Genomic DNA, 6,000 nt, shown 5'->3' with positions numbered 1-6,000 from the left:
GGGGGAACTGGGCTGCGCAAAATAACCACACGAGAGACAGAAATTCACTTTTTTCTTTGGGGGTGCTGTGATGGCTCCTCTGGCCTTAACGGTCCGCAGGAAGAGAGAGAGGGAGCACGTGCTGACCCCAAATTTACCAACTTAAGACTGGAAACATTTTCTCATAATTTCTGTGGATCAGGAATCCAGCCATGTTGGCTGGGCACTTTGCCTCAGTTTTTTCCACAATCCTGCAATCAATGTATGTTAAATATTTACAAGGTATATTTAAAAGCCAGAACTACAGGGGTTGGGGCTAAGGCTCAGTGGTGGAGCACTTACCTTGCACTGTGAGGCACTGGGTTGGATCCTCGGCACCATATAAAAATAAATAAATAAAGATATTGAAAAATATATTTTTAAAAAGTTTTTAAAAATCCAAAACTATAAGAAGTATCATATTTAATAGTTAAATGGTGAGTGGTTTCTGTTTTAGATTAGAAGATAGAAAAAGATGCCACTTCACTGGACTCCGTGGCACATGCCTGTGATTCCAGAGACTCAGTAAGTTAAGGCAGGAGGATCACAAGTTCAAAGCCAGCCTCAGCAACTTCATGAGGCCCTAAGCAATTTAGTGAGACCCTGCATCAAAATTTAAAAAAAATCAAAAGATCTGGGGATGTAACTCAGTAGCAAAGCACCCCTGGGTTCAATCCTTAGTGCCAAAAAAAAGCTTCTTCTTACCACTTAACATAGTGGTAGAGATTCTAATCAATGCAGGGGAGAAACATAATTTAGGAGGATTGAAAAGGAAGAAAGTAGACTGTCTTTATTCATGAGTAACACTCTAAAGATAATCCAATAGAATTCACAGGTAAATTATTAGAAATAATAAGCTTAACAGGTTTTCAAAATTAGTACACAAAAATCAGTTGAATATATGTAGTCAAAGTTTTAAAAATTTTTAAAATACCAGCTAAGAACAAAAATGTTAAATACTTAGGAAAAAAATACAATATAGGAAATTTATAAAATTTATAAATTTATAAAATACAGCTGCAAGAAAATAATGAAAACAAAGGAAAATGATGTTTATAAATTTAACAACATGATGTAAAGTTGTCGGTTTCTCCAAGATAGACCATAGATTTGACACAATCCCACTCAAAAACCCAATTTAGTTGTTTTTGTTGTTTTTAGTGGAATTGACACGATTCCAAAATATATAGGGAAAAGCAGAAAGTGAGGCATAGCATGAAGAAGAACATGAAGAAAGGCCTTTCTCCAGATACCAAGACTTACGAAGGTCATTAATCAAGACAGCGTGGTATTGGTACAAGATTTGAGACAACAAGATAGACATCCCCCGGATAAATCCAACACCCACTTGCTTTACTACATGGGACTGTGAATAATGTCTCAGACCAAAGGACCTGTTTTATGGAGGAGATGTGACAGAGGACACAGGACAATAGGATCAACTGGTTCCTATGATAAAGCTGGAGATTGGATTGTCCTTTTAAAGACTCAACAAAACCACCAATTTGGGAAAGACCTGAGTTGGAGCACTTTACCCTCCTAGAAACAGTATAAGTTTTTAACCATCAGCCATTCTTCTTTGCCAGGAGCCCCAAAGCTAGAGTGCGTGCATCTGGGAACCCAGGAGTAGAAACAGACCCAGCAACCCACTGGGTGGTTTCTGCTTCTCACTCCTGCGACTTAAGGCTCAGCAAAATTAGAAGTGCTTGTCCCTGGAATGTGTGAGGCAGAGCAGGCAAGAGGACGACCCCTCTACTCTTCTATCACTGAATTTAAAACTACAACTGCTGCCTGATCTCTTGGGACTGCTGACCCCCACAGCCAGCAGAATAAGAAAAGGGTTGTTATGCTGTCAGGGGTGATGCGCCTGGTTATTCTGAGACACCAAGGCTGCTGCTACCTAATGGAAAGAGGGATAGGGGGGACCTGGAAGAACTTGGATGACTCTCCAGGGTACCTCTTGGTATTTATTTCCCTGCTTGGTGATACCTATGAGCAGGCTGAAACAGCCCAATGAGAGAAAGGTAAATCTGCTGCCCACTTCTGGCATGAAGATCCAGGTCATCCCTGAGGCAAGCAATGGACGTGCTGGATGAGGAGGAGCATGATATAGAATGGAGCACTGAGAAAGGAAATTATGGATATCAATTCCGGCCTTGGGTCCAGGTGTAGCAGTAGAAACTGCCGTGTTGCATGCAACTAAAACACTCTGGGGCCACTCCGGGGGAACTGGGCTGCGCAAAATAACCACACGAGAGACAGAAATACTTTTTTTGGGGGGTCGCTGTGACGGCTCCTCTGACCTTAATGGTCCGCAGAAAGAGAGAGAGGGAGCACATGCTGACCCCTTTTATTGAGGAGAAGCCATTCAAATGAGACAAGGGGTCAGGTTTCAGGGGGCTGAGACTAGCTTCATGATGTCTGCTGTCAGCAGGTTGACTGACATCTGGGTAGGCCACAACCAAGGGCAGTGTGAGAGAAGGGGACACACAAAGGGCATTTCCATGGAACATTCTATCCCAAACAGGGCAAGGGGTAATATCACAAAGGAACAGGTGAGCGTAGCTCAACCTCTGGGGATATAGGAAGGCACGCTCATGCATGAAGACACATTTGCATTTTCTCAACCCTAAAGATCAGGGCTAATATCTTTGGTTACGTGACCGACAGTGCCACACCCATCAAAAGGGGAGGCAAACGCTGGTCACATGCTATGTCAGCCTCCCACAAGAAACCCAAGAGCAGAACAGCCCACAAGGGCTGGGGATTGAGTGCTCCAGAAGCAACCGGGGCCCGACTTCCTCATCCTTTAGAGAGACAAGTACAAGGCACACTCCTCAAGGTTCTTCAGAGGATCTCCAGTGACAGGGAGCCCCAGCTGCACCCAAGAATTAGGAAAACTATTGGCTCTCTTCTCCCCTCCTCATCATGGTTTCTCTGCTCCTTTAGAGCTGGTACAATAACAGGGCAACTGAGGCACCTAGGGTGTGGCCCCAATAGTGAATGCTCCCTAGACGTTGCCCACAGGCACCTTTTGGCCTCCCCTAGTCCCAGGCCCCCCACCCCCTCAGTTGTGCTTCCTGACATCACAGAACAAATTAACTCTCTGCTCCCAAGTCTTTTCTCGAGATCTGCTTGCTAGGGCAACTCAGCAATTCCTCTTAGTGTTAGGGATTAAATTGTGTCCCCCCCCCCAAAAGATATGTTGAAGTCCTAAGCCCCAGCACCTCAGAATGTGATGACCTCATTCAGAAATAGGTTCATTGCAGATATAATTAAGAGATCCCTCTAGAGTAAGGTGGGCCCTCAATCCTCTTTGACTGGTGTCCTTGTAAGATGACAACGTACAGATACTAGAGAATTGGATGTGAGGGTGGAGACTCAGGAGTTTGGTACAGGCAAGCCAAGGAGCACCAAGCAAGGATCGACAAGAGAGGATTCTACACAGAGCCCCGGGAGGAGCACAGCCCTGCTGACACCTTGGGCTCAGACCTCCAGCCTCCAGGATTGTGAAAAACATTATGTTGTTTTAAGTCACCAAATTTGTGGTACTTAGTTGTGGTGGCCTTCAGAAGCTACTCCAGTTATAAATCCAGCAGACATGTGTGCACCAGGAATATGTATACCAATGTCCTTAGCAGCACTATTCACAACAACGAAAACTGGAAACAATTGACCCATCCACTGACAATAGAACAACAGAATCATGATACGTCAATGTCATTCTGCAGCAGAAATGTTTATGGATAATATTGAGTTAACGCTGAGTGAAATCAGCCAGATACACAAAGATAACAGATGCATAATTCCATGCATTTGTGTTTAAAAGTTACAATGGTCCCTACAAGTGGGTGTGCAGATAGGTCAGAGAAATTAAAGAGAAGCAGCAGAGAAAGAGCAGCAGTTTGGAGGGCTAGAAAAGGCTTCAGTTGCTGTCAACCCCAAATAGAATGTCTCATTTTTATAAATGGATGTTATGGCTGGAAAGTTTATATTCCACCAAAATTCTCAGGTTGAAACACAATCCCCATTAGGATAGTATTAGAAGCTGGGGCTCTTGAGAGGTGATTATATCATGAGGGTGTCACCCTCATGAATGAGATTAGTGCCCCTAAACCAGAGAGCTCTTTTGCCCCTTCCATTCTTAAGGGACCCAAAGAGAAGATGTCATCTATGGAGCAGAGAGCCAATCCTTACCAGACACCAAATCTATTGGTGTGCCCTGACCTGGGACTTCCTAGCCTCTAAAACTCTAAGAAATTAGTTTCTATTGTTTGTGATTATCCCAGTTTATGGGAATTTGTTATCACAGCTGGAATGAACTAAGATAGGTAATGATGACACATATATTTTGCCGCAGTCTGGCTGGGCCCAATTCAGGAGCCACTTGTCAAAAGAAACGAACTTTATTTTTAGAACCACACAGGCCAAACAAAACAGCTCCTCAGGAAAAACCTTCAGAGCCCAACTGCCACCACCGGCTTCCCACAAGCCTCTCAACCTCCCCCACTCCTCCTGCTCTTGAGGCCAATTGACTGGGTCGCGTGGGCGGAGCCAAAAAAAGTCCCCCAATGAGCAGCTCCATAGTCTGAAAGGGCAGGGAAACAGCCCAATGAGCATCACTGCAGAGGAGCCAATCGGCTAGAAGTTGCTGGGGCCGCTGTGAGCCAATCATCAGCTGGCAGTCTGAAAGTTTGCTGGGGCCCCTTGGCTCTGGCTCTCAACAATATTTGCTTTGCATAGATCATTGAGCTGTATATTTTTGTTACACTTCACAAGAAAGAAGTTTTTAAAAAGTAATAACTAAACCAGGGCCAGATGCGGTGGCACATGCCTTTAATCCCAGAGGCTCCAGAGGCTGAGGCAGGAAGATCTCAAGTTCAAAGCCAGCCTCAGCAAAAGTGAGGCACTAAGCAACTCAATGAGACCCTGTCTCTAAATAAAATACAAAATAGGACTGGGGATGTGGCTCAGTGGTTGAACTCCCCGGAGTTCAATCTCCGGTACCCCTCTCCCCCCAAAAAATACTAAATCAGGCTACCAACTCGGCCATCCATACCCAGTGAAAGCCAGGGGGAGGGGACAGCACTGAGAGTAAACTGATTGAAGTTTTGACCCCCAACTCTATCACTAACTTGCTGTTTGGGTTCTCAGAGCATCAGTCCCTGAATCCATAATGTAAGAACACAGTGTCTGTCAACCTTGACCCTAACTGATGTATGAGCTTAGACAAGTTAACACGTCCCCTTTAAGCCTCAATTCCCTCTTAAGTAAAGCAAAGCTAACCGCACCTGTGTTGCGGGAGTGAGGGAGCCGGTGTGCTGGACACCATGAAACCCTCGCTCAGTCTCCTCCCCAGCTCTGACTGCCCTACCTGCACAATCTCTGCAGGTGTCACAGAATGGAGCTGCAGGTGAGGTGAGGGCAGAATCAGGCCCACTGGGAGATGAAAAGAGGTGCATCCGGGCCTCATAGGAAAAGTCATAGGAAGGGGCTGCTCCATGAGATAGTGAGCACCCCTCACCACTGGAATCCAGAGGTTGGAGGACCTCCTGACACAGTAGCAGCAGGTGGATCCCACCCTGATTGGCAGGTAAGTCCAGGTGTCTCTGGAGCTTGGCTCCAAGTGAGATGGCTTCAGGAAGACATCATGGTGTAAACAGCATTGGGTGTCTGGAAACCTGAGTACCTACCCCTACCCTGGCTGCTGCCCTCAGAGAAGTCCATTTACTCAGGACCATAATGCTTCTATCTAATGAGCGAGTTGGACTAGCTCAATGTTTCCCTAATGTGGCTGATCATCACGGGCCAGAAAGCACATTAGACTCTGGACTTCAATTTCCCCTTAGCACTGCTGAGTTAGAATGTGCTGGGGCCTCTCCTGCTCCTGTGTTCCAGGGTTGCAATTAGGAACAATGCTTTCTACCTCACAGTGCCACGAGGGGGCAGCAAAGCCCAAGAAATGCAGAACACTCCCCGCCA

Source organism: Marmota monax, unplaced genomic scaffold (genome assembly GCF_021218885.2).
Source record: "Marmota monax isolate L192 unplaced genomic scaffold, Marmota_monax_Labrador192_F-V1.1 WCK01_AAM20220418_F8-fsc00061, whole genome shotgun sequence".
Classification (NCBI taxonomy): domain Eukaryota; kingdom Metazoa; phylum Chordata; class Mammalia; order Rodentia; family Sciuridae; genus Marmota; species Marmota monax.
The sequence above is the reverse complement of the archived record's forward strand: the minus strand, read 5'-3'. Positions refer to the sequence as shown.